General features: G+C 31.1%; 1 long non-coding RNA gene and 1 other non-coding gene across 2 annotated transcripts; one reads left to right on the forward strand and one right to left on the reverse strand.

Moving 5' to 3' along the window:
• Positions 1-620: 620 nt before the first annotated feature.
• Positions 621-3,082, reverse strand: LOC121128468 (uncharacterized). Its single transcript, XR_011783387.1, has 2 exons — positions 2,888-3,082; positions 621-1,549 (listed from the first exon to the last, which is right to left on the reverse strand). It is a non-coding gene; the product is annotated as an uncharacterized protein (transcript).
• A 3,838-nt stretch (positions 3,083-6,920) lies between these two features.
• On the forward strand, positions 6,921-9,172 carry LOC121128676 (uncharacterized). Its single transcript, XR_005868244.2, has 4 exons — positions 6,921-8,203; positions 8,267-8,412; positions 8,542-8,712; positions 8,879-9,172. It is a non-coding gene; the product is annotated as an uncharacterized lncRNA (long non-coding RNA).
• The last annotated feature ends 13,924 nt before the right edge of the window (positions 9,173-23,096 follow it).

Consider the following 23,096-nt stretch of genomic DNA (forward strand, 5'->3'; position numbering starts at 1 on the left):
TAGAATAGCTTACGTAGCGACATCTATATATTTATAACATTCCTTCTTCTTTTCTTTTACGCCTTTATATAAGAAACTCACTTGTTGAAATCACACATCTTTGAAAATAATATATCATATTTTTAAGTATTATATATACAAAAAGATAATTTTAAACACATCCAAAATGTCTTGACTTCTACATTAATTATAAAAATATACAATTTTGCTGTGGTGCAATGCATCAGCAAAAAGTAGATTGATAAGAATCTTCAAATGTTATCAATGATTAAAACCGTACGGTGTTCAGTAACTAATAATTAATTTCCTAATAAGTATAATAAATTTTCAAATAATTTTATTTAAGCTTATTGTACAAGTTGGAATTTTAAAAAAGAATAAATTAAATTACACTAGCTTGATACTTGATAGTAACATAAATTCCGTATTTTCTAGATTTTTCATTACGAGGTTAAGTGACATTCAATACCATATACTCGTATTTTAAGAATCTACTCTGTATTCCTAAAAAATAAAATACACAAGTCATCTCTTTAAGGCATTATTATAATTATAATCTATGTATTTAATTCGTTTTTACCGGTCTTTATTTTAAAAATGAACTGAAGTCATGATCCATCTAGCATTGACTATTTAATTTATTGTTTTTAATTAATAATTACATATATCATTAAGTTCATTTGATTCTGTTTGTTATGTTTTAGGTTATAATTAAATCTATAATCCTTGTATTGATTTATTTTCTAAGAATAGGATGAATGGACAATAATCATAATTAATTTGTATCACAGTTCAGTATTTCTATTTTTCTTTTTTCGTTGTTTTGGCTTAATTTTCTTCGGTACAAATTGAACGAAATTATTTTCACTACTCACTCTCACGGACTTTTCTTCGTCTTCGCTATATGGCATGATTGTAGGATCTGGATCAGTCAAAGTTATACTTGCAGTCATAGATCCGCTTTTTCCTCTCGTACAATGTAAATCGAAAGCAGAGTCTCCAGGAAAAATTAAGAGAGGATCATGTTGAAGGACTACTGTGTTCATATACAACGACGTTCCGAGGTCTGAGTTCTTAACTTTCTTGGTTTTGCATTTGGTAAAGGTAAACTCAAGCTTGAGTATGCCGTCATCACTGATGGAACTTTCTTCAAGAAAACAGGGTAGTTTCCCTGATTTGAAGGATCCTCGAGTATAAAACGCTCCTGAGAAGTCATCTGGCTCAGTAAGACGAACACTTATACTCATTGCTTTCACGTGGCATGTTAGATTGGCCTCAACTATACCATCCGAGGTCCCAGTGATGTAGATTTCCTCTGTCATGTCTTTCTCCCATAATTCCTCATCACCCCTTACGGAGCCAACAAGCAATAACAATATTAGCAACATTCGTAATCTTTGATGTGAAAATAGGAAATGAATTGAATAATTTTCGTTTTACCTGTAGAGGTAAAGACAACTGCATGGACATAGTAGGGTGGTAGGTGCGTCGACTATTTTGTTAAATTTTCACTGAGTCAAGGAACCTTAATGTTGATATTATTGCGTCTCTAAAACGGAAATTATTTATTTGTTGTTAATATAGGTTTTCCTTAGAAAATGTAGACTAATGAGAGACGATTATGGTTTAATACGTTATGATCATAGACTATGATTGTTGCCGATTTGTTTTATTAAGAAATAAGCGGACAATCGAAGAAGAAATTAGATTCACTGAATCATTTTCAAATGTTATGGGAACGGTTTAATTTGTGTATTGTAAAAAACATAAAACATTTTATCATTAACTAATCTGTTATATTAAGAAAATTTTGATAACTAAAAACTTTTAAAATAACGGATAAATTTAAAATTACTTCGTTTATATTATTATAAAATAGATCAACGAAGATTATTAAGTTGTTAATTTTTAGCTTGAATTTCAATTTTATTACTCAAATGAGACATCATATCATCCATTGATAACAAAGAATATAAGAAAATAAAATTATCACCAACGTAGCAAAATTTCATTAAGAGACCTCTGTTTTTGTGTGGACAATTGCATTTTGCTAAGACCACAGAAATCATGTCTACCTATTCAGATTTTAAGCTACTTGAAAGCCTTCAAAGTATGGAAAAAATAAAAAATTCAGATAGACCCATGCTAGCAAATATTGAATTTGCAGGGTTTAGAACAGACAGCCGTATCATATATTACAAGTAAAGCGTTAAAGTACTTAAATCTACGTATAATCTTTTATCCAATCAAACGCCACGTAGATTTACTAAAGATGATTGTTTATGTTAACCAATGTATTTTCTGAAAGAAGTGCTCTCTTCAGGTATATAGGGATCCCTGGTTCATGACATGTAAAACGATTTGAGTTATTTTTGAATAGATTCTTCCTCAAAAAATGTTATGAGCCCACACTTGAATTCTTCTAGGTGTCTAATCATTTATATACATATATATATATATCTTTAACCATAGCTTCCAAAGATGTCTGAATGTCGTTTTATTTCTGCAGCTTACGACACAGCATTAATCAGAGTTGGGACAAAGTCCTTATACAGCAAGTCTACGTAAAATATCAAGTAATATCCAAGTCCTTCATTGAATCCTCAGATTTCATTCAAGGTCAAAACTATAATACGGGGTCCATACTGTTAAAGCTTTTCTCGAGAGCTCAATATACTAGCTTTGGAGTCCAACATAGTTGCAAGTTAATCGAAGCAATAAGATTTCCAATTGACGGTTTAGATTGTTTTTTGTGCATAAATTACTAAGATCAAAATATTTTGACATTTGCCTCTTGCTCAGCAACTCCTATGTTATGTTCTAATTCAGCTCTTATAATTTGCTCTTAATTAATCTATTAATACTAATTGAGCTACAACAACTTTACCTTCTTCTCAATTGATATTCAATGGATTCTTAATTGGCGAATCTCCATTATAAATTACTAATTAACTACAAGCTTTTATTTTTAAATATAGAAGGATGCCCTCACTGAGCTAGGGACAAAATTCACCGCAATATAATGCTATAACAGCGCCAATAGTCGCTTTATTATGGTAAAAGCTCTACGGATAAAAATGCTGGGGGTAGATGGCCGATGGGTCGGGGTTGAATTTATAGGTGGTAAAAAGAGGTAATTGGTGTGTGGGGGGGGTTAAAGGTCTGGTGGAAGTTTCGGAGGGAGTCCTACAACTAATTATTAGAATTTGGAAATTATTAGAAATATTAATTGTATCTTATATTTCATTCTTATGGCGAAACAATCAGGCTAAGTATCTATTTTAATTGAAAAATGTTTATATTTATAATTTTGATGATTTATAAAACTCATAGGTAGGTGGCCTGTTCCCAACGAATCTAGTGAAGGGGTAGTTAGGGGGGATGCAAATGTATCAATCCAACACTTTTCTAAGGGTACATTTTATATGTCTACTGTCATGTATTTTGTACTGGCCACTTGATCTACTTAAAACATGTTATACTCGTATGTAACTTTGAAATCATTTTAGTATCATTATTCTGAATGAAATCATTTTTTCAAAGTGTGGGTTAGGTGTAATTCCTATAAGGCCTGAAACGGTCCCTGTGTTTTTATAATAGTCTTATTCGTCAGATGGAATAAACACTTAATGGATCCTTCTCTGCATGCCAGTGTTATTTTAGTTTATTGTTTAAGGGTGACAAGTTGTGATCTTTACATTCTAATATTAAATTCATATCTTAAGTAAGAAACATTACATCTACGGTTTATGTATATGGTGCTCACTATAAGGCTTTGCCTCCTCCAGATAACTAGCTCCACGCCTGTATTCGTTGTGCTTTTAAAGTGTGGTAGAGTTAATGAAGGATTAATCCAATTATTTTTATTACAAAAACAATGCCAAAATTAAGATATTTGTGTTGCATCAATAGAAGACAGAGATGATGAAATACTTTGCTCATTATTTGTTTTGTTTATTAGGATAATTTATCATTACATATACTTATATGTAGCTCAAGTTGGAAGAATTTTCTAATATTTTGATACTTGCTTATGCATTTAGGAAGTAGGAGTATGTTGATAGAGAAACAAGAACTTAAAAAGAACAAAAGTACACTATCCTCTTATGACTTTGTTTTATTAATAACGACAAATGAATTTTTACATCGAAACAAGTCATCCCAAGTAACAAAATAATTGATTAATAAAGGTTAAAATAATGAATAAACTGAGACAATTATATTTTTGATTATACAAATCTATATTCAATTCCGTAAGCGTGTTAAAAAAGGTCGCCCCATATTTATTAAATAATACAAAATTATATTTATACAAGATACGTTCATTTATTTTTACAAGTAACATAATTATGGCATCTCGAATTACAACCATTCATGTCTCAAACATTAACCTATATTTTATGCTTTCACAACCACTTTTACATAAGCAGTGTAAATGCCCCTGGACAATGGACACACGTCGAACAATTTCATGAAGTCTAATTGGATTATTTGGAACATCAATGATCGATAAATTATCTCAAGATATTTTTTTAAAACGAGTTACTAGAGTAAGCTTGTTCTGTGCCTATTTTGTAATTGTCCTCAGATACGTCTATAATGACACAATGAATATTCCAAATATCTAAGGGACTTCGATCTTAAGAAGAGATTTTGATGACGACATTACCCGAAACCTTCTCAAACATTTCAATAAAATTCAGTAAAATTTCAATTCTTTTCACAAGTTGTGGCTCAGAATTATCCTCTATTGTTAAAGTGGCATCGTCAGCGTAGAGATATATTACTCGATCTGACTCGATCCTACTAAGTAGCTTTATACAAAACCCTCAAATTTTCTTAAAATAACCCTGAACAGGTTTTCGATTGTAGCAACGAAAAACAGTGGGACTGAAGGACACCCTGCCTGCAACTTTTCCTTAGCGTAATTGGTTCACTTTCAACTCAATTAATTGATATAGTTGATGTTCCATTATATAATAATGCTCGTACTGGATTAAAAAACTTCGTGGGTAGGAGCTTTTTAACAGTTCTTAATATTTGTTCGTGTGTAATAGAATTGAACGCTTTAGAGAAATCGATCGCAATTACAGCTCCAAATTTTGCCTTTCTGTAACCGAGTCAATAGAAGCAAGAATATTTCGAGAGACATCTTATATTTTCCTCTTATTTAAAAATCCCTTCTGTTGAACACCAATCATTTAATTGAGAATTTCCTCCCCTTGTTCAGTCATAACTCATAACCTCGAACATAATTTAGTATGAATCGTTGAGTAACGTAATGGGTCTCCAGTGGCTAAAATCAGAACCGTCTCCCTTCTTCGGAATTATAACTATTCTTCCCTTTTTTAGTGAGCTTGGCATCTTGCCTTTATATTTTTGAGTAATATTCTCCTGATTAAAAACTTTTTGTTCATGATTCTGAGTCATTTTTCTTCTTTAAGGAAAAAAAGTATTTCAGACCCAACAATTACCTGGAATCCAGAATGGAAGTAAGGGCAGTTGAATTTAAACTGCATTGAAGCCAGGATTCATCATTCTAGTGTTTTATTGTCCAAATATAATATAAATTGCAATCAATTGCACACGATAACATTGTCTTGCAATAATATTACTCATAAATACCTTGCTCATGATGATTTTGCTTCAGAATCATATTAACCCCAATCATTTTGTCTCACAATAAAAATACACATGATAATATTACCATGCAATCATATTACGACTGCAACTTTTTTACTGCAATCATATTATAGTGATTTTTACAAGGGACCAGTGCAATGTACATTACAGTAGACATATAAAGTTGACCCTTTCAGAGTATTGGATTGATACATTAGGATCCATCCTAACTACAAAATTAGTTAGACAAAATATTAGAAATAACATTTTATGATTACATATTAACTTGCATAACAGTATCGTACAAGTAGTGTTTAAACTCGTACAAGATTTTTTGTTCAAGTTGTAATGTGTAGAACCAATTATTCATGTTGCAACTTGTACAATAGTGGCGTACAAGTTACAACAAATACAAAATCGCAGGCTATCCAATTTTTGAGATAGAAAGAGAAAGTATGACGTACAGGCAAACTTATACAGGAGACCCGTTATTTATACGGAAGTTATATATTAATAATAAAACCTCTCTTCCTTCGAGTAGTTTTAAATAAATAAATAATTTAAGCTGTTAAAGTTATATTCTAAACTATACTCTTTTAATTGGGTTAACATCGAGATTTATTTTTCTATTTGGTATATTTGGAATCATTTCTATGGTCTTTTCACTTTTGGACGACGACTCTTAAGAATCGTCTATTCCTCCAATATGCCTTTCCGTTTTCCATATAATTTTTATTTTATTTTCGGTGTTTCCGTCAAATTACTTTTCCAAATTTGTCCCATCGCTTTGTAATTGGGTTTAGTACCCTGGCTTTACTTCCTATTATTAATTCCAATAAATTATTGGAATGGATATCGTAGTATGATTTGGATTTCATAATATGTCTTCCGCTGTCTTTTTAATATATTTTATGCGTTTCTTCATTCTTCTTTTATGTGTAGGGGCATTTGATCTAAGATATTTAAAAATTATCCATTTAATTAGGTGAATATCCACACTCACGCTGAGTATTTCTATATTATAATAATCCATCTCTGAATTTATTGTTCTATAATTACATTTATCGAAGAGATTCTTCAAATTTTCTATACTTTGTTCACTTACTAAAGATTGATCAATCTATTCTCCTTTTAATGGACTAAGGAAATCAGAGTGCAAAATTACCTACTTAATACAAGCCTGTTGCGAGATAAATAATTCTTTTTGAGGGATATTCTTAACTATGTATGCTATTTCTTTAGAAATACTGTTTCCAAATTTAAATTTCAAATCAATAGTATCCTTTATTTCTAATTTAGATCAATTAACTACGATGATTTTAGTTTCAAGCTTTGATCTTCGACTTTTAATACTCTTGATCAAGCGACTGATACCATTGCACCATTGTCAGGAGTAGCTATTACATTTTTGAAGTAATTTCCATATATAAACATTCAATTCATCAATGGGTAGTTTATTCAATTCATATTTTTTAATAGAGTTTTCTTTAAGACACCTATACACTCTTGCATAATGGCTTCTCTTACTACATCTTGTGCATTCGACGTATATCGCAGGGCAAAATTTTCCATTGTTATGAGGAAATTGAGCAAATTTTGATAGAAAAATTCCACCATGAACTTTTTATATGTTCAAGAATAAGAATAAGTTCCGCCGTGCTCAACCTGAAACTTAGAAATCTACTAATGATTCGACTGAAAAGGGTGTTGCTCTCATTTTAGAATCTCACTAACTGCTAACTAATGATGAAGAACAGAAACGGCATTGGACCGTCAGAAAAGGTATATAATTAGAAAGGGGAAGTACATTAATTCTAGAAGACAATACATATTAGAAATTATGTCATTAATAACAACATATGAATTAATGGTTTTGAAAGTTAAAGGAATAAAGATAGATAATGTCCATAATAGGTTTAAAAATTTTTTTCACTCCTATATCGATCTCAATCGAATAAATGCAATGGATTCTTAAATGTAAAGTCGTTTGGTAGAATAATTAATTAAATCACTACACATAATCTCATGAAATCAAAGAGTTTTCTTAACCACACAGTAATACTAAAGATGATTGTTTATGTCAAGCTTTGTATTACCTACAAATGCGTGCACTCTCCATATATAGGGCTCCCTGACTAATATCAACATGTATATTGCAATATTTCTAAAGTTATAGGAGACAGTAGTCAAAGTCCAGGAGATAATAGACAAGAAAAAGGGAATGACAACTGTCAAAAGCATTGCAAGGGAGTTTTATTTGAATAGAACCATCGTGAACCATCTCATCGAAGAAGACCCTGGACTTAATGTTTATTGAATGACTCCGAAACATGATTGGAAGGATATTTATTCTAAAAAACAAACCTTGAAAGGTCCAAGTTCCTACTGAATAATCTCAATAAAAAGCTTAAAAGCATCCCACAGAACCTGGATCTGTCACCCTTTGATTATGCTTTCTTCGGGTGTTTGAAAGGTGTACTGTCAAATTCACCTCAAATTAACAACTTAGAAGCCATGATTGCCAATGATGGTTGCCTTATTGGATAATTATAATATTTATTGTATAATTTATTTTCTAAAAGTATTTTCCCTTTTTATGTATTTTTCATTAAAGAAAAATATCAATTTATTTGTATTTCTTTAGAAGGACACTGGACACACCTGTAAGATTGTACAAGTATAATTTTGACATTCATTCAAATGAGGAATGAGAAAAATTTCTAAGGTTTTTAAGTGAAAATCACTTAATTATATCTTAATATGACGTCATTTTGATCCATCAAATGAAAGGTCAGTTCCAATGATTAATTTTTATTTCCTCCTGGAAGTACATACCTATATGATTTTGGAGCTAGGAATTATATTTTGCTTATTAAACTTTTTTTCATATATATGTTATGTTGAATATAAAATCCACAGATATAGCATTCAATATAAGTTCGTCAGCAAGGATTAATATAAGAAAAACCTCTCTACACAATAAAACGAAATGACTGAGATAATGAAGATGGAAGACGAGGGGAATTTGGATAATGTTGCTATAAATCTGGACCCCGATTCAAAAGATAATCTCAAGAACTCTGCAAAAAGGTATTGTTTTTGTTCATAGATAACTACAAAGTAGTAATATTAAAAACATGAAATTTTAAATAAGTAAATGATTCTAAATGAATTAAAATTAATATCTTTGAGTTGCATGAACTAATATTTAATTCTCTATAATACCTATGAGACTTAAATCTGGATTCATTCATAGGAAAAGAAGGCTCCATAATCCAATAGAACTACATGCTCAAACTTATGGAATTCTGGAGGAAATTCTTCGAGAACAAAAGCGAATCCTCGTCAGCATTATGTGCACTCTTCTTTTATTCATTGTCTATCAAATATTCGAACTTTACTCTATGAGATAAATGATTTTATAACATGTCAAAATATATATATATTTTTTTTAAAGTATATTTATCATAAATTAAACTTATGACATTCTCTTATCAAAAATAAACTATAGATGAAATATTTGCAATAAAATGTTTAAATGGCTTAATGACTTATGGAAATCCTTTGAAAATATTATGATAAATAATTTTGAAATTAAATACCCTAATAGATATAATTATTCCCCTTTTAAGATGGTTTATTTCAATTATTAAATTTTCTTGTCTGAATATTCCGTCATGAGATATTTTTTGGTAGTTTCCTTCTATTAGTGATAGGAAGAGTAAACAAAAATCCCTATGCCGATTCCGATTCTTTAATATGTTAAATAATAATCAAAAAATACCATTTTGCTATCAGGCGTGTTCACAAGATTATATTTTAGGAGGGAGGGCGGGGTTTTTGCATTTTTTTTTGGAAAATAATCCAAAAATTTCAATTTTTGAAGAAAAAAAATCGGAAAATTAAATTTCAAACATTACATTTTTTGAAAAAAATCAAATATACAATTTGATATTCAAATTTTTTTTCAAAAATCTACAATTATGCACAAAAATTTCAAAAACACATTGTTATTCACAGAAATGTAAATTTTTTTGGAAAAAAAATTGAAATTTTTCTTGTAAAAAGCAAAAATTTCTTGATTTTGGATGGTCCTATTTTTTGTTCATAACCTAGAAAAGTAATAAATGGTTAAATTACACTAATAAATAAGAATCGTAATAGCAAATTGAACATTATTTTTCCGATACCGATTTCAGAAAAAAACATCCGATTCGGATTAATCGTCCCATCACTACTTTTTATCGAGAAAGAGGTGATCATTGTATGTATAAATAATAGGATAGACAATACCCCTTCCCCTCAAAAGAAAGTTTGAGAGCCGATAAATCGCTTCATTAAGAGGATATTATGTTACAATTGTTGATTTTTGTATGAGTAGACATTAGTGTTTTCTTGTATTTCTATTAGCTCATAAATTCATGAATTCATGGACAAAGCAAACATTACCATAAATGAATAAGTATGAAAGCCTTTATTACTAACATAGTATATAAAATTATCTCTTAAATATATTGTTTCAACTTTGAACCATGTAGAACTTTCACTGTATCAACATCCATCTCTTAGTTAGTCAAAACTAGCATTAAATTTTTATTTTTATTAATGTTAACTACTTTATTCATTTTTAAAAAGTTTTCAAAACAAAATTCAATGTCAACAAAATATTATTAAAATTTGATTGATTTAAACAACACGCCCATTTTTTTTATACAATTCATATTACATTTTGCATACTGCCTATGCAATTTACTTTAGTTAGAATGATTTAGAACATTCATAACCACGTTTATGGACTTAGATCTTTTAGTCTGGTTGAACAAAGATGAGCAGCTCCTTCAGTATCACTATAGTTTTTTAGTTATTTGTTACACATGAAATGTATGAAAATAATTAGAAGAAACATATGACGACTCAAGCTTATCAATTATGATGCCTGACACTGAAAAGTCATTATTGTAAGCCACTAATCACAGACTAATGAGGTCTGTGTCTTATTTATCCAAATAATTATTAATTGATGTGTGATATCATTGTTATAATAGAATGTTGACAGACAATATTATTGATTGTGTGTTGTTTTAGCCATATGTTTCTCAGGGACACAACGATGTATCTCACAGAGATAATGAATTACGTAGATTTATTAATTATTAATGAACTGGACTGATTACTATTATGGAGAAATCATTGCTGGAATTATCCGTACATGTATTTAATTGTAAGAAGTCAATTATACCATATTAATTAATCAAATAAAGAGGATCATCAATGTTCTCTACAACAATACAAGATAACACAAATCACGATTTTTAAAACATAATAACTATGATCAAGTGTTATATTCCTGGATGAACATTTCAAAATGTAATTCAAAATGTTTAGAATATGAATATTGCATAAATACTAATTCATGGGTACAATTTTGAATCGAATTTAATAACTTTACAACGTATAAAAAAGTTACTTATACTGGAGCTGATAAATGCTTATGTAAGGAATTATCTTTAAAAAAGTGATAGCACGTCTTGAAGTATATTTATTTCTTGAAGACCAAGCATGGCAGTTACACGACTAATGGGAGGGGAAAGTAGTCTAAATTTCGTTGTGTGTGAATTAAAGAAATATTATGGATGGTAAGAGCAGGATATGAATGCTCATAGTTATTAATTATAATTCCTCTCTATTTTCAAAAGTATAATTTATCATATCAACACTAAAGATATAAAACAAATGGAGCATAAGTCGCGATGAAAATGGCTTTGGGTATGTTAAAAAAAACAACAGAAAACCAACATGGGAACCCTGATAATTTGAAGAATATTTTGGAGGAGAGTAGCTTAACAGTCATGACGTTTCATTAGATCTCCTACAATCAGCTGCGATAAGGAAATAGAATTCTTCAGATTACCAACTGCAGTAAAGCTGGCCAGCTAAAAATACAGGCGATTTATATCCCTAAGCATGACTGTTGTTTAGTGATATTAGAATGTAAACAAAGCGGCAGTGCGGCAAAAAAAAAAAATCAACTTCCTGAATGAGAGTATTAAATTCAAGGTTAATAAAAATACAACGTTATACGGTATACATCAGTCGTACGCGCGTTATGGTATAATTTATACCATAACGCGCGTACGACTGATGTTTGACTACCACCACGATTTTTAATATCGACGTCAAAGTAGATGAGTGGTTGTGTGGCTTGTCAAAATTTGTTTTTTCTTGCCCAACTGTTGGTACGATATATTAAATTAAAAATTCTAGTTATGAGTGGTTGCGTGTTTTGTCAAAATCTGCCTGACTTGCCAGAAGTTTGAAAATTCTAGCAAGCCGATTACATGATGTTCCATCTTTGTATTTCTATTAACCTTGATTAAATTAATATAAATATAAGTTTGTTATTCAAATAGTTATTATGGTAAGCGCCCAAGACTGTCGCACCACCTTGCGGATAATACATATTTTTTAGTTTGCTCATGCCCTATTAGTTACTTAGCGAAACGTGCTTAATAGCTTAAGTAGATTCTGTGTCATAATAGTATCATTTTCCCACGTACGATGTTGTTTTTATTACTTTTATCACAGATGACGTCACTTTCTCATTTTTGTTGTGTATTCTGGAAGACCAATCAAGTCATTTATATTTAATTTTCCTTCATTACGTATCCAACTTTTTCTTCCTTTTGCAGAATTCACCATCTTAAGGCCGGTTAACATATTTATTGTGCGTGTACTGTACACGTCCAAGTTTATATATAAATATAGTTATATATGATATCGGGAGAAGAGTTGCTCTCATAAAAAACTATCTTCAATTCTTTATATGCATAGCAATGCTTACAAATAAATTTTGTTTTGTTGCAATTCCCCTTTTATTTTTTTCTCTCGAAATAACGAGGAGGCACAAAGGTCTATATATACTACAGGGTGGTCCATTGAAATCTGAACACTTACTAATTCAATAATTAAAATAGGCTGAGTGATTGAAAATTAATTCATATTTAGATATATTAAAGCATAAGCAATTACTTACAAAACAAAAAAACCTGAGGTCTATCGCTTACATACAAGTCGAGAAAATGACACTTAAACGTGATTGACAAATATATCAATTGGTTGACTTTTAAACCAGGTATTTTGTAAAAATTCTAAATTTGAAAACAGGATATGGTCGCTTAGTGCGGTGATACTCCTAAAATAGGTGAATGTTAGACCAAGTTTGACTGTATATTACAATATACGAAAAAATGACCAACAAAATCTTATATATTTTTTAAAACTGAATACACATTATTGAAGCGTGGAGCGACTTTTGTAGTTACAGTCTGAACAAAAAAAATATTTTTATAACTGATACAATCATTATTTCATTATTTTGAAGAGAAAATCCCAATTTAAAGTAATAACTAGTTCGTTTGCTCATGAACATACATGTAAATCTGGTGTGTTTTTAGGTGGTCCGTTAATTTCTAATAGGTAGTATAAAGAACAAATTTTATTTTCCTTAGCAGTTGTTTAATTCTTGAGTAGTGAACATCCTTTCCTAAATAGATTCAATTACATTCTATACCTGTTTGAACGTTCGTGTGTGCTCATAAAAGACGAAGCGTAACGTTTGTTACGGAGACATAATTGTCATTCCTTGTTGGACTCAGGGTGAGTTGGGGATCGACATCAGAGTAATAAAAGAAAATGTCATAGTCTATATTCCTTTCTCCTTCTTCTCTTGTCACAGCTAAATATAGCTGATCTTATGGAAAGTCATGAGCATTATTCTTTCTCTCCTCATAAGTATTCTTCAAATTGTCAGGGTTACCATGTTGATTTTCGGTTTCTTTTTAACATGCCCATTCCACACTGAATTTTCACCTTTGCTCATGAAATAAAGAGAGTAGTAATGAGGGTTTTTTCGGAAGTTATAACTTACAAGTGTAAATGGACACACTACGACTCCAGGGCCTCATTTGGACAGTCCAAAAGCTTCTACGCTCTGTTATAAGCAGGACTCGACAGCCAAGCTAGCCCGTGGTTAGTAACACACCAGTTGGGCTAGTGCATGGTGACCTGTATCTCCCCCATCTCGATAAATAATTCCGTAACTTAAAGTGTTGATGCCCATTTTGTTTAAATCTTTAGATACAAAATGTTGCACCTATAGATTTAAAGATTCCTTTTTATTATTTTTTTAAACATACTTTTTTTTTATCTCATTAAATTTTATATTTTATAATTATAGATCAACTTTTTTTTTATGAAAATATTATTTTAATAGAAGGAGGTGCTCAAATATATTTTATTATAGTTAATACATATTTCACAGGGTTATTAAATTTTTAGCTTTTTTAATTTAATTTCTTAGAAATATTTATAAAACTGCAGTTTTTTATTTGATCTTTTTTTTGAAAAAAGCAAATCCTTTTTATGGCCTTTTTTAATAAACTATGTTCATATTTATTTTTAATTATTATTTTTTTTTTTTTATGTAAGGATATTTTTTTCTATTATTAAAATGTTTTTTTTTAATTCAGCTCGAAACTTGGCGAGATTGTTCATAATTAGAAATTGTTAATGTTGAGATATAAAGGAAAAACTTAAGTTTTTAGAGATCGACGGTATTTTTTAAAATTCTCAACTCATAAGAAAATAGATGCAACTATCACAAAAGCATATTTTATCACTCATAAAATGCGGACTATTAAAGAGAATAGTAGGCAAGCAATCTTATCGACTATAAAATTATATTAAAAAAATTTAAAGAAAAGGATTGATAGCATCTCTTTTACTTTTTTTTGTTTATTTAACTATATGGGAAATGTATTTAAGCATTTTTTTTACTGAGTGGTCCATTAAAATCTGAACACTTTGAATTTTTAACTTTAACAAGATATAATTAATTTATCCTCCCTTAGCGGCACTGATTGGTTCAAGGTGGCGACTGAAGGTATGGCAACCGCTCCAGATGTAGTCCTCTGCCATGGCGTCCCAGTGGTTGGTGGCAATGGGTTTTAGGGCCTCAGTATTTGGATGACGGCCGTTGCAGGCCTTCCCTTCGACATGTACCCAAAAGGTGCAGTCGAGGGGTTTGCATTAGGGCTGTAGGGGGGGGGGCAAAAAGTGTCAAAAAGAGTTCAAAAGACTCATTCAAAAGAGTTTTACAATGAAGGAGTCTTTTAAAGGAGGAGATGGGGTTATTTAATTGTTATTAGAAAAAATGACCTCTCTACACTCATAAGGCTCTTTCCACAAACATTTTTGATAACTCTCTGGACAGTCTAGTGTGAAACCCAGAGATCTCTTGTATGAACTTGAGGAGATTGGTCTGGGTTGTTTAAATTAACTCATACGGGTCCAGTTTGCCCTCTTGCCCCACCACTTCTTCCTCTCTAGCATTTCAGACTTACCGACGGTGTCGACAGGGTTCCTGGAGACGGACAACTGCTTCGAGTGCTGTAATAGAAATTCGTCGTTCACGTTCAATTGTCTTTTTCTTGCCTTTTACGTAAGCTGGAGAGCTCAGATTTATTATGTTTTGTAACTCATTATTTATGCTTTAATATATTGATATGTGAATGAATTTCAATCACTCAACCTTAATTAATTTTGAATTAGTTAGTTTTCAGATTTCAATGGACCACCCGGTATTTGTATGTTAAATTGTTCTGTTTTCAATGTTTTAGTATTATTGTCATTATTAACCATAATAATGTGTTTAGTTTTTATACACACCCGTTGTCTTAAGGGTTAAAATGACCACCTTCCAAAAATATCATATAAAACGTGTTGTTCTTGCTCATTCAAGAGGTTAGGTGATTAATATATATATATATATATTTCATGTTTAGTCGTTTTTCCAGATAGAGAAACGTGATCACTCATCAAATAGAGTTTTGCTAACTTGAAAGTTTCATAATTCTTTGAACGCAAATTATTCTCTAAATAATTATGCAAGAGCTCCATAATTGGTACCACCGGATTTTTATCATCCAAAAATTTCAAATTGGTGCAGTTTGTCCAGATCGAGTAATTATTACCAACTCTGGAAACGTTTATGGAAGAATAATTTTTTTGTGGAGTAAAATTGTTATGATTGTTTCTACTTTCTAAATTCATATAAATGCTAATATTGACCTGTAAGAGTTGAAAACCGATAAAATGTCAGTATTACCAGAGATCTAAAATAAAGGGTGATTCAAAACGAGCGGTTTTTTCGAGTAGGGATTTTTTGACAGGCGCGCGCGAGTTCTGTCAAATTCATACGTCATTTTTACTCAGTATTGTTTTACAATTCTTCATGGAAAGATATACACCACAATAACGTGCACAAAAATTGTTCAATTGTACTATGAAAATCAGCGTTCTATGAAAGAAATTTTTCGCAAATTACACCCAACTTATGGTCCAGATAATCGACCCACAGAATCCACAATTCGCAGAATAATCGAAAAATTTGAAGGGACAGCAACTTGCTGGGAGGACCCGTTGTCTGGTAGGCTACGTACAGCTCGCAGCGTAGAAAATATTGCGGCTATAGCCGAGAGTCAACGGCGAACGTTATCGCGCCATGCTAACAGACTTTTTGCTACCTCAAATTGAAGCACATGGTCTCCACGATATTTGGTTCCAACAAAACGGTGCCACTTGTCACACAGCGCGCGTAACAATGGACTTATTGGGACATCCTTTTGGATGAGCAATTAATTTCACATTTTGGCCCGGTGAATTGGCCACCAAGATCGTGTGATATCTCACCTTTGGACTTTTTTCTTTGGGGCTACGTAAAATCAAAAGTCTAGGCGGATAAACCAGCGAGGGTTGAAGCATTGGAAGCAAATATTGAGCGAATTATTCGTAAGATTCCGGTCACAGTGCTCGAACGCGTTATCGAAAATTGGTGCGAAAGAACGGACCATTTAAAGGCCAGTTGCAGCCAACATATGAAGGAGATTATTTTCTAGAAATAATTGTAAAGGATTGTTTTTTCGGTTCATAATAAAGTTTTGACCATAATATAATATTTTATCTGTTTTATTCCTACAATCCAAAAACCGCTCGTTTTGAATCACCCACAAGGCCTAATACATTTTTGAAATCCTGAATTTGTTTAATTAGGCGTCTATTTCTTGAAAAAGTACAACACAAAGAAAATTGGAAAGCTAGGCCAGACAATGTAAACCTTCTTTTAAATTCAAAACTGTTTATATTCATAAGATCTACTAATGCTAAAAGTAAAGTATGCCCCTAAATCAGTACTACCAACTCTGGAAATGTTAATATAAGATTAACGTGTTTCTTTTTGTCAAGTAAAAGGGATACTCCTTGGGATAATTGAGGCCCATGGGGTCATATTGAAAATTAAGATGGTATTATTATCCATGTTATTAAATAAAACCGAAAAAATTGTCGTAATTCATTTGTTTAGTATCTGGATGAGGTCAAAATTTACTTCAATTGTATTTGGAGCTTTTTGGAAAAATAATCTTAAAATTTATATTTTCCAAAAAGAATAGAATAAATATGTGTTTGAATACCACTGAAACTATAAAACAATGTGGAAATATACCTAGACATGGTAATCGGAAGTAAAATACATCGTATAACATATTTTTGATCCTTATGTGATTTAGAAAATAATAAATATTGATGTATGATTTAAAAAGCAAATACAGGATCAAGTTTGTTTGCAGTTGTTCATCCTTGGGTAAGAATAATGAAGAAATCGACATCGAGCTGGTCGACAACCTTCTAAAGTCCTTTAAAGAGAAGAATGGACAAATGTTTTTTAATTGCACATGATATACATGCAATTCGATTTCAAATTTGGAAGACTACTCCGAGGAGGATGTTGAGCACTTCTGTCATCATTAGATGGAATTTGAGAAGTACTACCATATATGTATAATGAGCTTTTGATGGGTTACTACGTTTGGGGTTTGATACATGATTGATTTTCTATTACCAATTGAAGAAAAATGATTCTCAAGCTTGTAGAAACTTACGGTGGACATGCTCTAAGCAGAACACAGTGCTTCAGGTGGTTTAAAAAATCCTAAAGTATTGATTTTGACGTGAGAAATGAAGAGTGCAGCTGGCCAGCGAAAAAGTTGGAAGACGCCTAATTGCAAGCATTGCTCGATGAAGATGATGGCCAAACGCTTGAACATCCCGCAGAACAATTGGGTGTTGGCCAATATGTGTTTGCTATACGCCAAAAACACACAAAATATGAAGCCAGGCAACAGAAGGTAATTTTCCCTGATGATAGTGGACCACCGCATCACTCTATAGCCACCCGCCAGCTTGTTGAATTGTACGATTGGGAACCTCTTGCTCACGCAGCTTACTCACCCGACCTTGTGCCTTTCGATTATCACTTGTGTGCGTCGATGGGCCACGCGCTCAATGATTTACGCTTCGATTCTCACGCTAATTCCAAAAAATTGAGTAATGACTGGTTTGCAGCCAATGACGAACATTATTTTTTTTGAAAGGCATTCATAAATTGCTTGAAAGGTGGGGAAAATGTGTAGCTAGCGAAGGTGCATAAATTGAAAATTAAATTTGTAACCATTTTTTCACAATAAACCATCAAAAATTAAAAAAAAAGTATAATTTCATAGGTACATACCTGGTATATACACCCTCCTCCTTCCAGTGGTATTAGACGTCAAAGAATGTACTCTTTGTATACCCGAGTATCTTGTTGATGTACATTGGGTTGTGTCCCGTGTAAGCCAATTCGATGATGATGTTCCTCTGGGTCTTCTCCATCGTAAATACTTGTTTTGAACTAAAAGTTGGTAACTAGCTTAAAGCTAAGGCTCAACCTCTCACTTTAAAATTTAAATAACCAAGTGAAATACTTTTCTTATTGTTGAGGATGTATTTAAAGATGGTCCAGATTTACCTGAACGACCCTGTACATGTCCTCTTCTGTGAAGATCCTACCCCTCTGCCACTGCTCCTGAGAGTTCTTCAATATCTGAATGTAAGGAAAAGAATCCCTGACAATCAACTAAATTCACAATCAACTGTTCCTGGTTATTTTAAGGATACCCTCTAAATGCATTTGATTCATTTCAATGGAAAGATTAATGTCAAAAGGATGATAATAACGAAGAAGTTCCAGGGCAAACTCCTCCGTTTAATCTTAATTATGATTGATTCAAGAGGAGGATTCTTATATTACAATGCACTCAATAATCCTGCTTTTGTCGAAATTAAACCAATCTCCTTTACAAATGATATGGAAGAAATATGTATCTTTATTCACAGTTAAACAATTACATGCGATTTATAGTATTCTATAGCAACAAATATGTTGATACAGACAACATTTTATATGAAAGGATACAAAAATCTTCTTATACCTAACGGTTAACAATGTAAAATAAATAAGTTAAATCAAGACGTTTTTGAAAACTTTTTCTCAAGAATAAGAGCTCTGGGTGGAAAGAATCACGAACTAATTATTAAAAGACCAGCAGTGGAACTTGAGTCTATAATGGATGAACCTCCTTATATGCCCCAAGAGATAGTAAAGAACATGGATAAGGAATGCCAAATTCAAAGCAATTCTCAACTGTCGGATATTGAGGAAAATGAATATGTAATGAGTGAATATGAAGTATCAGTTGACACTGACATATCTGTATGACGTCACTCCAATTGTGTACCCATTGAATTTTCTTAAATTTATCAATTTCAAATGTTTTTGAGAGCTTATACAGTGATTTTTACTTTGATAGGGTTATTTTTAAATTGGAAATTTATAAATGAGAAAATGTTTATTGAAAAAAAACCAAAAAAACAGATAAATCATGTACAGACTAAGGTTAAACGAAACAAATAAAAAAATAAGAAGAATATTATTCAATTAAAAGTAGAAAAAAATAATTAAATTCATTAAAATTGAAAAATAAATTAATCCATAAATCGCACTAAACCCCGTTTCCATGAGATATGAAGATGGAAAAGCCCATCAATATTTTTTTTTTCAATAGCCCATAAAGTAGGATAATTGACAGGGATTTATTTTTGAAGACAAAACTGCTAATATCCCCTTCTGAACTGTACCTTAAGTGATCGTTACAGCGTATTCCGATCAGTTCTTCTTCTAATATAACATATGTTTCTTCAATTTCATCATATGAGTTAATGATTCATGGTGGTGTGTCCAGAGTCCAAACATCACCAAATGTTTTTTTTAAATCTACATGACGGACATTTAAATGTAGACTAAAACAATGGCATCATAATGTGCGCTTGTCGATAACAAGTTGGAAAACTGAGAAAATACATACTTTCTTATTTTCTCATTATCAAATCAATTTGACCAAGAAAGGTTTTCAAGTTGCACATTACAAATAAAATAGACATTTCATTATTAATATTTATGTATAAATATACAGAATATTCATTTAGTATTATAGTTATGAATACAAAATTTGTGTTTTGGTGTAATCTTGTGACTTTACAAAATATGGAGACCCCCATTTACATATCGTAGACCTCTAAATGTTTATTTTGCCAACATATAACCCTGACAAACTCTATGAGAACCTCTTTGAGAATCATTGTCCTAAAATAAAGTATTAATAGCATATTGTTTGATGTTCCTTATCAAATTGGCATATCCCTTAAATATCTAACTTGTACATATTTTACCGAACCTTTATTTGTATATACAAAATGTTGATACAAATAAAGCTACTTTATTAGAGTGGTATTTCTATAACTTTAAGAGCACCTACATACGTATTTTTATGAGCTGTTGATTTATTTCCTCTTGGTTCATATACCGAGTGGGCCATTAAAATCTGAATACTTTGAATTTTAAACTTCAACGAGATGTAATTTATTAATGAAGAATAGAATATTAACAAAATTAATACTATAAATAAATGTATGTCTGAGTTCTCTTAATAATTAATCAAAAGAGTCAAAAAAGAGTTCAAAAGAGTCATGTAACGGAGGAGCTGGGTTTTGTTTCATTGTTGGTGTGAAAAGTGACCTGTCCTTCCTCACAAGGCTCTTTCCACCCACTGTTTTGATAGTTCTCTGGACAGTCTTGTGTTAAACCCCGAGGTATCTTTCATGGCCCTCATGGACTTGAGAGGATGGGATTTTGCTGTTTTCTGTAACTCCTCCAGATCCATTTTGGCCTTTTTAACAGATCCCTTCTTCTTTTGCAACGTTTCGAACTTGCTGACGATGTAGGCAGTGGTATTGGAGACAACCAACTGCTAGAAGTGAGCGAATGGAAATTCGTTCATCACATTCAAGTGTCATTTTCTCGACTTGTGCGTAAGCTGGAGAGCTCAAATTTGCTGCTTTGTTTTGTAACTGATTTTTAATGTTGTAATATATGGAAGTATGAATTAATTTCAATAACTCAACCTTCATTAATTATTTAATTAGTGAGCGTTCAGATTTCAATGGACCACCCGATAATGAGTGTTCTGACCGTTGAACAATTGTTATATCCTTCCCTTTTTTTGACCAAGACAGGCAAAAAATAAGGATTTGACCAATATATCGATAAACTGATCAAATTGCCCGATTTTAGGTAGTTTAAGATATCGAGTAATCCGCTAAAGATGGCCATATTTTTCCCCTGTAAAAACAAGATCTATTTTTTATTTTTTTTAATATAAACAAAATAACTATTTTTAAAATACCATCAATAAAATAAAACTGAATCCACAATTTATCAAAATGAGGATGTAATTTCTATAAGACTTCATTACCGTGATAATAAAAATTATGCAGTTGCCAAAAGGGGCTTTTCTTTGACTATATTTTTTATTTGGATCTCAAACGTTAATTTGAAGGGGAAAGAATCGGCCAATTAATCCGTATTTAACCCTCAAATAATCGACATAATCCCGTAAAAATCCATATGTTCAACCCCTAATTTCAATCCCTTTTAATTATGTACGTAAAATCATCTACGTACATAATTCTGAGGAACCCCACTGACAAATCCCACAAACAGGGAATACAATAACTAATACATATTTATGTATCCCAATAGAGGTGAAAATAACAAATAAGTAAGGTTTAAATTATTCCAATTCATTTATTTTGTATATCATACACATAAGTTAACATGAAATTTGTTTTCTTTTTTTTTTAAATTACTTTGTAGTTTTTAACAATTCATTCTTGTATAAAATGAGAAAAAATATATTTAACATATTTATTATATGCTTAGGTAAATTAATGTAAATTAATCATATTATTAATAATTATAGTCGATTTTTTTTTATTGGTTTTTTGTATGTAAATATTTTTTTGAAGGTTTTGTTCTGTAAAATATAGTGTTTTTCAAAAAGAGAAAGAAAGAAAGAGAGAGAGAAAAAAAAAATATTTATGAACTGATGATACTGAAGAAAATATAAGGATATTAAATGGTAGTAGCTTTCATTAACAATTTATTTTTCTAAAAAAACAAAACAAAGTAAAAACTAAGAAATAGTGTAGTTGTTGTTGCCTATGATATGCCAATTTTTGTAATATATATTTTTTCCCTTCTATGTAGAGTAAAGGAGATACATATTTTCTAGTAGAATGTATACCTATAATATATAAAATTATTATTATTTTTTGTGCAAATTGCCTCTTAAGTTTCAATTAATATAAAAACAAAAAACGGATTTTTGTGTGGGAGGTTGAAAAAACAAAACCAAGCTAATGATTAGAAAGGAAATTGACTGCCTACCACATATACACTTTGATCTGTTTCATGACATCATCGTTTTTTGACTAGGAGGGGGAGAAGGGAAAAGTATCTTTGGTTAAATGTTTATCAGTTGAATCATTGCACTGACAGGGTAATATGTATTATTGCATTAATTTTTTACTTTGGTTTTGTAACTCTATATAGGTCTTGTGACCTGATGTGAGGACTCATGTACAATATAAAAAAAGAGATCAAACGAGACTAGATAAAGTGAACAACATATGACGTATGTATGATGTAATAACAGATTCAAAATGATAATTATATGGTAGAGAGACAGAGGGAAAATCAAATTAAATATTGATATCACAGGGGTAGGAGAAGGGGGGTTGTGTCAAAGGGAATGGAATCATTAATAATACAAAGATTTATATATAATAATATGTATTTATAATATAATATAATAGCGATGTGTATTGATTATTATATTTAATATTATTCTGATAAGTCAAAAGTGTATGTGGTAGTTGAATAAACTAAATGAATATGTAGATTGTATAAATAATCATCAGTATTAATAACCTAGATGATGTCAAAAGAGAGAGAGAGAGATGAATCTCAAACAAAGGGATTAGTCATTAATTAACGTTTATTTAAAAAAAATGGTGCAAATTGACTTGGAATGTGGATTTGACTCTGTGATAAATACCTGAATATGTGAGTATGTGAATATGTATTAGTAATAAATAATGAATTGCTTTGAATTAATAAAACAAAAAGGGGTGCTGTGTGA

This window comes from Lepeophtheirus salmonis, chromosome 13 (genome assembly GCF_016086655.4).
Source record: "Lepeophtheirus salmonis chromosome 13, UVic_Lsal_1.4, whole genome shotgun sequence".
Taxonomy (NCBI): domain Eukaryota; kingdom Metazoa; phylum Arthropoda; class Copepoda; order Siphonostomatoida; family Caligidae; genus Lepeophtheirus; species Lepeophtheirus salmonis.